Source organism: Sinocyclocheilus rhinocerous, unplaced genomic scaffold (assembly GCF_001515625.1).
Source record: "Sinocyclocheilus rhinocerous isolate Xijiao unplaced genomic scaffold, SAMN03320098_v1.1 scaffold1708, whole genome shotgun sequence".
Taxonomy (NCBI): Eukaryota; Metazoa; Chordata; class Actinopteri; order Cypriniformes; family Cyprinidae; genus Sinocyclocheilus; species Sinocyclocheilus rhinocerous.
In genome coordinates this window covers 349,783-362,333 of record NW_015648635.1, presented here as the reverse complement: position 1 = coordinate 362,333, position 12,551 = coordinate 349,783, and the positions used below count along the sequence as shown (strand labels likewise).

General features: G+C 39.2%; 1 protein-coding gene across 1 annotated transcript in view; it reads left to right on the top strand.

Annotated features, from left to right (window-relative positions):
* foxp2 (forkhead box P2) overlaps positions 1–12,551 on the top strand; it is a 104,771-nt gene that overhangs the window by 5,296 nt on the left and 86,924 nt on the right. Inside the window, exons 2-3 of the mRNA XM_016514831.1 lie at positions 3,806–3,870; positions 4,252–4,316. The gene's annotated coding sequence lies outside the window, so the exon portion shown is untranslated. The remainder of the gene's footprint in view (positions 1–3,805; positions 3,871–4,251; positions 4,317–12,551) is intronic.

The window sequence follows — 12,551 nt, the reverse complement described above, 5'->3', positions numbered from 1 at the left end:
GTGTTTATTATTCACGTTGAATCAATGAAAGCAGTTTAATCTTCTGTTTATTCAGCTGCAGCTATAGGCATTTTCTGGGTTTCTTCTGCGAGGCGTATTTGGAGTTTCAGCGCGAGAGCGCCCTCTGGCCTTTGGATGGAGATTTACTGCTGATCACAGAACCGTGCTTCACTGAAAGATACGCATGACAATCGCAGCTTCTGTCGAATCGCGATCTCGATTCCATTTCGATTTATCGTGCAGCCCTACTGTATATGGATCATGATTGTGTTAATCATTCAGTACCATGGTATATACCAAAATACTATGGTATCACCAAATGTTTTACCATAATTTTACCTTGTTGCCATATTTGTTGTAAGAGTTAATGCAGAAATCAGATTTTATTATTACTGATATTTATTATCAGTCTTAAATTTTATATTTCCAGTCTTAGATTCATAATGTACCATAGTAAATATCAAAGTATAATACCATCATTGTACCATGGTACCACTAGAGTAGCTTTTTGTAAGGGTTAATGTAGAATAATCAGATTTTATTATTAATATTGATATATTGATACTTATTTATTTTACATAGCCTAAATCATGAATATGTTAATCATTCAGTATGTATCAAAATATAACAGTATTTCCTTCTGGTTCCATCACGAGGCCCTATATCACGTTATTGCCACAGTATTTTTTTTTTTTTTTTTGGTGTTTGTGTTGAATAAACAGATTTTATATTTATATTCTAGCCTCTAAATTTATTAAACACTAATATGTAGCACAATTTAGTAAAGTCCACCAATATGAATCAGTAGCACAATCATATTTTGAATATTGAAATACAAGCATCCTTTCTGAAGTGTAGCTATGACTCTGAGTATGTGTTCAGGGGCCTGTGGGAATGTGTGTGCCATTGTTGTGTTTGGTGTCTTTTAGGCTGTGGAGGGTTAATTATACTCCCTCTGACTCCCTCTTTGTCTTTGATAGGGCCACTTACAGCATATGGCCACAGCAATACAATAGTTTATTTTTATGATATTTGATGAGTGGTTTTTAATTTAGATTGTCACTTCTGGCAACCAGCAGGGCAGATGGTGTAGATTTGATTGCCCATCAGAGCCTAAACATCCTCCAGACAGCTGTTGCTAATAAACTTTTTCCCCCTTGTTTTTCCCCCCTGTTTTCCCCCACGCAACACGTTTTAGGTCAAGAGGAGTCAAACCTGTTACAACACCTGTTTCTGCATATGTAAATCTGTTGTTTTGTCATTTCATTAAACAAGAAAAAAAGGCAACAGTCCCTTGTGGTTGCAAATGCGACTGGCATCGAGCCCACTTGGCAGGGTGAAGACTGTGAGGGGAGGAGGGAAAGACACGTAAAAGACAACTGCGGTTTGTGTCACAAGACCGCAGGGCCGTTGGATGCCGCTTCCGTGTGAGGATGTTTTCCGAAAGGGCCTCAGTGGAGAATACAGTCCCCCCCTCGCTCTTCTTTTTTTCTCTCCGGAAGTTGGAACCTGGCACACGCGTGGCTGGCACACACTCTTGTTCAACCCCCACTGCCGTATTCCCATTGCCCTCTCATCATGCCGTCATGTCAGAGCTCGACTCAGAGCCACATGTGCCGGTCCCGTGTGTGCGCTGCCTCTGGGGCTAATTGCCCCAACCGCTGGTGCATGACGATTTTAACCCAAAAAGCATCTTCATATCCTTATATACATTCCCTTTCTCTCACCCACTGCACTTTTCCACCCATTTCTGGGGTAAGTTGTGGGATTTGAGTTGTAATCCCATCTGTGTACGCAGGATGCAACAAATATGGTGTGAAATTAGAGGTTATTCCTCTGCTTTGAAGATTACTGTCATTGTTGTGGAAAACACAGCTTTGTATGCTGCACTGTTTGTTGTATTAGTTACAAGTTTCCATCTTACCTTGAGGTACACACTGTTATTCCCCTACCTGGGTGTTTTAATTTGGCCGTTGATCCGCAAGCTACCCTGGGTTTGGCTCGGACGGCCTCCTGTTTGAGGGTCCCCGTTGTGTGTTAATCTCCCTGGGCCGTTGAGGTATTCTTCCTGTGATTTAGCGCCTCTCCGCGAGCCTCTCCGGAGCGCCACGCCATCTCTCTGTGATAGGGAAGTTCATTAGGGATGTGCCTTTGATGGGGCAGCTTTTCATGTGACGGCGCTCTCAAATACCTTGATGTAGAAGCTTAAGAAGCCATTGTGCCGCAAGCGTGTCTTATTTAGATCTGCATAGTAAATCGACCCGAGTAAATATGGGAAGAAGCAGATGGAAGCAAGGAGATAAGGCCCAGACGAACAATCGCATTTGTATTTTGTTATGATGTTGACAGCAGCTAAAATTCACTAATCTAGCGCCACTGATCTGCATTTCAAAGAAATCTCATTTAGCAGCAGGGAGGATAAAGTTCTTTTCATTGTGGTCGCGCTTCTTCTTTTTTTTTTTTTTTTTACTTGCATTCTTCATTAATTTATCTGCCGCAGATTTAACGTTGGGCCGGGCGCAAGCATGCTGCATGTTGCAAAGGGGATCTTAAATACCCTGAAAGCGGTAACGTCTAGACTGTGAACCGGGGGTAATTACACGTCCGCTGATGAATGGAGGGAGTTTGAAGACTCATCTTTGTTCGGGGGGCCTGAATTGCTTGACTAGCGCTGATAAGGGCCGTTCGCCCCTCAGTCAAAATATATTATGGTGGCTTCCACCTCCTAACACGGGAATGGTATTTACTTGAAAAGGTAAAAAATTGTGTACTGTAATCTGACTTATTCGTAGAATTCGTCTTCATTCATCCGCACACCCAGCAGAGGGGCCGGAGAGGTATTCCTGCCCTTGATATGAAATAGTTTATCGCGACTTTTAAAACCGGGCTTCATGTAAATATTAGACAGTGGCATTAGGACAGCCTCTGCTAAATGCAGTATATGTGTATATAATTTGATAGTATTTAGAGATCTCAAATTGAAACGGGTCTGGCATTTTGTAAACTCGTCACCACGAGGTCATGCGAGCTAATAACATTGGAAAAGTCGATTTAAAAGGTGAGTTTTCACAGTCCAAAGACATTGTTGTATTAACACAAACTCGGAGGAAGTTGGAAATGAACGGGACATTAATGCTTTTCCAGAATGATTATTCAGAGCTTTTTATATCGCGTTTCATTTCCAGAGTTTGTGTACACATGTGCAGACAAAAATCACTGACAATACAGTCTTAAATATAATTTTGATAATTAATCTCTCAATCAAATGTTGACTGAGCCAATGAGCTTAAATATACACTATTTGTGCTCCTAAACTGAGTGTACTTCCAGAATTACAAAGACCCTACAGGGGTCTTTGGAATTCTGGGACAGGGAGAATCCGAAGCCATTCGGATGGTTTGTGTGTGTGTGTCCCATACTGTTGCTTCACAAGTGAACCGTACTCTTCAAAAAAAAAAAGAAGAAATATGTTACAACTTGCAGTTTTTTTTATTTAAATGAGGTGAACTGAGCTGTACACGCTCATTTAGTCTAACATATCTGTGAGTGTCAGCAGGAAAAAAAAACGGTAGAAGCCTTGATGGAAGTTTGATTTATGCTCTGTTAGTTTTAATCTGCCAGGCATGGCAAGCTGTTTCGAGGGCAAAACATTTTCTCTCATTTCTGATGCATATTATTATTCTGGGTGTAATATATGTCAATTTGAAATGCAGACGAAGATATCGAAGTGCGTTTAAAAATTTTAAATTGAAAAATTTGATTTCTGAATAAGGTTTAATATAATTTTTTGTTTGTTTTTTGACAGATTCTCTCATATTTGGATTCAGTTCTCTCAGACAAACGGACATCAACTGAAAGTTTCCCCTCAGTGTAAGATCGAAAAACACAGCTTCTCTTGTACTTCTGTCAACACTTTCATCTTTTTGGCAGATGCACTCTTTGAAAACAAGATAAAAAACTAGAGTGTGATTGTATGCAACTGTGGCGCATTGACGTGAAATGAGCCCACATCCAGTCTTTTGATTGACCTGTTGTATTGATGGAGTGTGACAGACTTTGTTGTACGATACATCGTCGTATCGATATTTTGAACACAGCACTACTAAATACCACTGACCACATGCTCACACTGTCATTTTTTTGCTGTTTTGCCACCTTTATAGCATTCAAAAAAGGTAAAATGCAAAAAAGGGCATGCTTCAGGGAAAAAATATGTATGTTTACACATGTTTCCCATTCTGTGTCGGTCAGGATGAGACCTGGTATGGCCATTGCTCATAGCGCAGCAGGAGTACTCTGAAACCAAGGCAAAAGCGGTGAGTAAAAGCAATCTTTAAAGTGCTAATTTGCATGTCTTGGTCATAATTGATATGTCCTCTCAAAAATCACTTCCATTATATATTCCATCAACCACATCCTGAGAGGAGCATTAATAACGAGGAGTCCGGGGACCTCTTAAAGATTCTTGATGCATTATGATAGTCGAGAGAGTCCACTTAGTTTCTGACGGCCTTGGCGGTTGTGGGGTTTCACATTAAAGGCAGTTGAAGTCAAGATAAATGTATTATGGTGCATAACCCAGCAGGTAAAGATTTGAAGCATGTTAACCAGCTCCCTCTGTTGAAGCCCTGATGATGGTTTTGTCACCAAGTAAGTAAAAAATACGCATAAGGAATCCCACCGTCTGTAAGAATGTGACTGCTGATTATGTGGAGGTTGTGGTCACCGTCATTAGCGATGTAGACATTGCCAGACGGGTGGCTACAGTTGCGAAGGGTAAAGACTAAGACCTGCACCTATTCAAGGCCGTTCGCGCAGAGGGCAAGTTTAGGTCATGTATTATTGGATTAAGAGATTTGTTGACTTTTTAAGGGTCCTGATATTAGTTACTGTAGGTACTCAGTTGTTATTATAATTTTTGTTCGGAAGGGATAAAAAAAGGGAATCAAAAATAAAAACTGTGAAACACAATAGGAGAAATGTTGAAGAATGTACTGGCCAATCTTCAACATATAATGAATTGGGGGGGAAGCACTATAAAAATATTATAAACGTAGTGCCATGAAAATTACTCAGTATCTTTTTGCAACAAACAGATCAACAGTTAAGTCATTATCTATTAAAATATGGTGCCTTTAGATGCAACATGTAAAGTTTGATCACAAAGAAGTTTGTTTAAATATGTAGAAGTTCGAATGAAATACATTTCTTGAATGGTCCCCTGAAACTTTATTGGTGCAACCTGTATCCTCATTCATTTATATGGAAAAGAGTCGAAAGTACATTTTGGAACATTTCTCCACTTGAGTTCCAAGAAAAAAGTAAGTAATACGGGTTTGGAACGACTTAAGAGTGAGTAAATGATGATTTAATTTTTTGGCCACTTTTGGGGTAAAATTTCCTTTTAATAATTAGTGTACAAATAATGAAATAACGCTAATTTAGAAAAAAAATGGTTATGCTATATTATGTAGAGAAAAAAGCTTTAGAAGTTGTTTAAGCACCTAATCTACGGGTGATTTGGTATGATTCAGTCAATGCACTTGTATTTAAAAAAAAAAAAAAAAATATATATATATATATATATATGTATGTATATACTGTGTATATATATATATATATGTTAATCTGAGCTAAGAAAGTTTCACATTGCGCTAGCAATAACAGCCCACGCTTTGCTGCCAATTTGCTAAACTCAGCGGAGTCCAGCGCTCGGCTCGGTAGAGAAGCGTCCATCAGTGAGGCTATTCCAAGCCATTACTCTGCCTTTGAGGTGCGGGACTGATTAAAGTTTGCATTTGCTGAAGAGGTTGCGTGGCTTGGCTTCAGGCAGGGGCTGAATCCCCAGAAGTCACTGCCTCACAAGGCTAACCAAAACCCGGCTCCTCTCTCCCCACCTTAAAGAGATTTGAATATTAGTTTTTAATTTGACGAGTATCCACTTAAATCTTCAAAGATGAACTCTTAAAGCATATCTGTTCTGGAACAGAAGTCCTCTGATCAGTGCATAAAAAAAAAAAGTATAATTGCTGCCCAACTTCACACCGCCAATGCACACACATTATAAAATCTACAGCAATTAAGCATATCTCACCCGAGTTTAAAGACGAGGAATGGCATTGCTCAATCTTCGGTTGGACGGACTTGCGTGTTCTTCGCTTTGAAAATTGATTTCTTGTTCTAGTAGAACTCCTGTCAGTTCCATCTAAAATGGCTCAGAGAGAGCTCTTTCACTCCCCAGAGTCGAGAGTAACCTCCATGGGGCTTTGCTCTGGACACTCGGAGCCGAGAGCTCGGAAGGATATCAAAGGAAACCGGGCTCTGTCTCCATTGGAAGGTCTCATTGTGTGGCTGATTTGGGATTGGAAAGGGAAGGTAGTTGCGGATGGAGATGAAGCGAATCTTTTCCTCCTAATCTTTATCCCCCATTAACCACCAGAACCCAAGCAGCTCCTGGGACCAGGTCACTGGTCAATCCCCCCATTTCGATCGAATATTTTAAACTTAAGACATTTTATGATGGATGGAAAAAAAGTTCAGGCCATCAGAGGTTCACTTCATGGTTCTGGTCTTTCTCTTCTTCTTAAACTCTATTTGGTTCATTGTTTTGTCTCCGTATTAGAAAGATTCTGCCCAACTTTCCATATTCCCGTTAAGCTTGGTTTGGGAAAGGGCTCATGAAACCATGCTGTGAGCAAATTGGAGCTTGAGTAGCTCCTTGTCTTGCCCATTCACATCTTTTTTCTTAAACGTGATAATAAGAGGTTTGCAAAGTAAACTCTGGCAATAACGGTGGCGCCTTCGTTCCCTCACTTCCATGCATTCAGATCCAGATAAAGCGAAAAGCTAAATGCTAATCTTTCTCAGTGGCATCTAGACAGCTTTATTTACTCGCATCCTAAAAGACAGTGAGACAGAAGGAAACAAATTGAGGCCAGTTTGAAAAATAGAGCAGGAGTTTGTGGAGAATGGACAGTTGCCCCTAGAATAGAGTTACAAAAGAGAGTCTGCCATCATTCCTGATAGAAGAGACAGACTGAGTCAATGAGGTTATTGATCCAGCAGGAGTGCTATGCTAATCAGCCGTCTGAATGGGCCGAGAGTCAGTGTCCTTCACTGCGACTTCTACTTGGTTTACTGGTCTTTTTAGTCTCTTAATACATACCCAGTAAGTTTGATATGCACAACTCTACGTAGTTTGTGTAGAAGCTATAAGCGCTGGAATGTTTTCAAGTGGTGGGATGATTGTGAAACGAGACTTTTTGACATCAGAATGGTCTGACACAAGTCTGACCCCAGCGGTCCAGGTGGTGGGAATTAGTCAGACACTTTTTTGACATCAGAATGGTCTGACACAAGTCTGACCCCAGCGGTCCAGGTGGTGGGAATTAGTCAGACACTTTGCTTGCAGGTGATCATGTCCAATGCATTGGTCTCATGCCGTCTTGTCCCTGGAGCATATTTTGAACTCCCCGTACGGTCATGAAATGGATCGCGGTGTAGAATAGACATGGGTGGATTAGGAATGAATGGGCACAGATTGAATATATGAGAATGTGAGTCCAAATACCAATTTCTGCCAATTTCATTGTTAAGAATGTGTATTGAAACAATCACGAGACCGATTAGAAACTTATGTTCGGACAATTGTCACATCAACTCCAATTGAGTTGACTAAACTAGGATTATGACACGAAACAAGCAATGGAAGCTGCCATTGGTTTCTTGCAGCCAATTTATTTAGAGGCTTTGAAACAACTGAGTATGAAGGATTTCGGCCTCCTGTGGAGTTGTAAGACTCCTAGATTATGTGAATAATTGGCCACAAAAAGGATTAATTTAAATGTAAATTAGATTAAATTAGTTTAGTCATATTTTGTGTGTGTGTGTGTGTTTTATAAAATGTGATTCTTCTCAGAAGAATTCAAGTATTTCAATGCATTTCTCATATTTGATATTTTAAATAAACAGCTAATGTTATTTTCGTCTGAAGAAAGAAATATTATACGTTAACCGAGTTCTCCCCCGCCATACTTTGATAGCGCTGTTTTGAAATGCATTCTCCATTTGAATGCTTTGTCTGGCTTCATTCACAGGAAAAGCATTACTACAAAAGATACAAGCCCACCACTTTGTTCTTCACGATAATTTGATCGTGGCTTGAAAAGTGATCTTGCGGAAGGAGAGGTGCTAGAGCCTGGAATTTGGCTTCCCCACCACAAACCGCAAGCCTGTACAATCAAACTGTCACGGTTACCTGCTTTGATAGATGGTGAAACTGTTTGTTGTTGGGACAAGAGCAACAAGATTTGGTTCACATGTCCGTCTCAGGCTGGAATGTGTGTGTCGGCGCGACCGTGCTGCCAAATCCAAGAGTCTCTGATTTCTCTTCATGGCGCACGCTTCACTTTTGTAACCCTCTCTCATGAAAGCCGTGCCTCTGGGCCAATTCTGCGGTCACACTACCTGATTCTGAGGCTCGTGGAGTGATGTTGAGTGCTGAAGCCAGAGGGAGTCATGTGAGAGAGATTCCGTCTGCATAAACATGCACTTCTGCTATGAGAGAGACCAAACAGACAGGGCGTCCCTCAGCCCACCTCACCTGTGAAGGCTTTTCAAATCTCTTTCGCTCTCCTTTCCTGTCTGTCTCCCTTTTCCTCTTGTACTTCTCCAGCTGTTTCCTTCAAGTCCCGTTAAATGAAACTCTCGGAGAGCAGTCTTTTTCTATCATTCTGACTGGTGAAGAGGAATTAAGTTAAGCCTAATGTCGATTACTGCAGAAAAAAATTATTTAGACTTAGTTTAAATTTTTTTTAAAGGTACAATTCTTGAGTGTGGTGCAGTGCAATCAACATCAAAATGCACACTTTTCTAAAGTATCCACCTTTTTCTTGCCGTAAAAATGGGCGCGGCCATTTGTAAATTCTATGGGTCTAGCTTCTGGTCTCATCCATATCCAGCTATTTTTAGCTGTACAGAACCGCTCCTTTTGCTGCTTGATATTGAAAATTGGTGTGTCCTACCATATTATTTTAATGTATTATCTTAATTATGAACACACTGGTTTGTAGTGCAAACAGTTTTACCGTTTACTGAACATTGTTGTTCTTCTCGTTATTTCCCTATAGCGGCTAATGAACCGGAAGTCTCACCCATAGGCTTACTTCCGCGTTGAAGAAAAAGGTGGATAGCTACTTATTCAGTTGCTGGATTTTGAATTTGAATCTTAGGATGTAGAATAAAATTAACTGAAATTCACAGAAATTCATGTAACTGGAATTTTTTAGTAGAAAAGCCAAGACAAAACTTTTGAATGTTGGTTTTACAGCCTTGTTTGAAAGGTTTGTGTAAAAAGCCTTGAAGTTTGAAGGTTTGTTGACCGGATGGATGGATGGATGGATGGATGGATAGATAGACCGATCCATTGCTGTTAATTGTGAATTTTGTTTGTTTTTATGAACTGGGGAGCAATTTGAGTTGAATTTCTGTTTAAATCTAAATTAATTCCACAGATATTGTTGATCGAGTATTTAAGTTTAATGTAAGTAAAATGAATTTTGTTTAGACTTCACTTCTTTCTCATCCGATTCTGCTGCTTTTCCATTTGTTTTCTTCTAATGTTTCTCTTATGCTTTCTCCAGACCTATTTTCATCACTTAATTCTCTCTTTCTTTCATTCATAGCTTTGCTCCCCCTGTTATTAGATGGTATTGCCAAAGCAATTGCAGCTGGACTGCTTACAAATAGTGCACATATGTATTAACAGAAAGAAAAAGAATAATAATAATATATAAAAAGTATTAAGCATGTAGTGCAAAATGATTTACTAATGCATGTAAGTATATAAACTAGAAATTAAAATAAAATAAGGGATTAGACATATTTACAGAAGCAAAATATCCATCTAAGTAATATAATACATTATATTATAATATAATACAATATAATACATCTCTCTCTCTCTCTCTCTCTCTCTCTCTCTCTCTCTGTGTGTGTGTAAGTGTGTGCACCACACACACTTACACACACACACAGAGCTGGATGCAGACTGACAGTGCTGCCACAGGACTGATTGAAACTCGTATCTCAAAGTTGCTAATGCTCACTGAACCATTTTATTGAAGATAAAGTAAATAAAATAGGTTGCCTTATGAGAATTCACTGAAATAGATCAGAATGATCTAGAAAACACACTCGCCCACACGGTGAGCAGACGCTCCTCTGATTGGTTCATAGATTCCAGGCGAATGGCTGGAATGAGCAGTTTTCTAGAGGTATGGGAAAGCTAGGAATTTCACAAGTTCAATGTTTGTTGAGAGGCCTGAGAGAAAGCAAACGGCTCAATTTAAATCTCTTTCTAAGGAATGACTTTTATAAATATACTTGAGGTGTATACCACAGAGCTCGGTCATTGCTGCCAGGTGATGTAATCCAGAGTTTCTGTTTACTTGGTTTAAGTAGTTTTGAGGAACTGTACAGTTTGTTGGTACTACACAAGTTATTTCATGAAAGGGCCAGAGATTTTTTGATGTTTTTGGCTGTACACAGAAGGATTTTCACCACATAGTGTAGTTTTACACTGTACTATAGAGTATAACAATTACAGTTTACCATCTAATGGTAAATTCAATCTGCTATATGTCCACTTTTCATAATCCAATCAATTCCTGATATATTAAATAAATATAAAAAGCACCATTTTGTCAATAATACCTGATATATAAAAAAAAAAAAACATATATATATATATATATATATATATATATATATATATACACACATTCACATTGTATATCACATTGTAAGTGAAATGGATTGCGAATGCCATTGCATATTGACTTGATGTTAAAATTTGACTTTATTTACTTTATTAATAAATGTTAATTTATTATTATAATATTATAAAATAAATAGTCTCATTTCCCAATATGCCAGTGTTTTCAAAAATATTTTTTGTATAGTCACAAATTTGTTAATCAGTCTTAAAATTCAAAATTTTTCTCCACTTCTGAAGCAACTTAAAAAAAAATATATATATATATAAAAAACATCATAGCCTATTCTTTACAGTTCAGTCAAATCCTGATGTATTCAAAAAAAAGTCCTATTCTGAATATTTAGTCAATTGTCTTTCAAACCTGTAACTGTACTACAGTTTAAATCTGAATTAGATAAGAAAGTGAGAAGATGTCCTAACAGCGTTTTGCAGTTAACAGAGACCACAGGCCTTGTCTCGGACCCGATCTGAACAGGTTTGTCAGTCTTTTGACTGCATCTTGATCTGAATGAACAGCTAGTTTAAACACCGAAGCCGAACAAAATGGGTCACATTCAATAAGATCCTTGTTCAGCCTTGTGTAGAATCATCCACGTTCTCTATACATTTACATTTGTCCAAATTTCTATAAAAACCTCCTCCCAGCACAGCATTCTCCCTCGGAAGATAAAGACAGCGTTAGAATGTGATTCCCTTTGGCTTAGAGGAGGTATAGGTGTCACCCTAATACATTAGCATTGTCCTCCGTTATAAATATTCTTCCTAGCCCTTCCTCAGTCGGCTGCCTCTGAATGCTGCCACTCGCCGTGTGTATTGTGGAGAGCGCCAAGCCGTTCTGAATCCACTCTGTCTGTCTTTTATCAAACATTCCAACGCTTTGATAGTTTCCTCATTTATTTAGTGAATAGTTGGAGAGGAAGAAAGAATGAGAGAATGAATAAAAGAGTTTTTACATTATGTAAATGGCGGAGGGGGGAGTCCGTCTCTAATCTCTCGCACGCTCATCACGGCAGACGTTTGCATTCCATGATACTGCCCTCCTGGAAACCATTGTTGGGATTTCTAGCCTCGTTCCAGCCCGGCTCAATGCCTTTTAGAGGATTTTAATACACACGCCTTTCCTCACAACAACGTTTACAAGCCGCCGTTCAATAAAATCTCAAGTACCTCAATGTTTCCTTTGACTGGTCGCAGGCAAAGCATGAAGTATTATGAATGATACAAGAACATAAGAGTGGTTTTGAGTGTGTCTGTGTGTGCTCGCGTTGTATAATGCACTAATGCGCTCACACGCAGAGTCCAAAAATAACTTTTTACTGGATAGCGGGTGAATTCAGAAAGTTTACCGCCCGTTATTTCACACCAACTGTTAAACTTAAAGTCCCCCTGTAGTGAAAATCAAGTTTTTTATGTTGTTTATTTGTCTATGTGGTGTTTTTAATATGCTTTTAGACAAACCATGTGCCAATCCATTAATCAACACCATTGCTGAGTATTTTCTCCTTAAAAGTGTAGTTTCCCAATGGCACTTCCAGAAATGTGGTTTGAAACAGCCCTAGGTTTGCTACGTCACAAACCAATAACCAATCACGTCAAGGGATCGATTCCTATCACAAGCATGCAAAATATACCAATACCAGCACAAAACCAAAAATAAATTAGACCAAAAAACCCATGAGGCCGTGGTTTAATGTGAATTTAGAACCGCTAACTTGCATTATAACCCGCGGCAACAGTGTAAAAGTAGCCCGGAGTCAGACCCACCTCTCCCGCA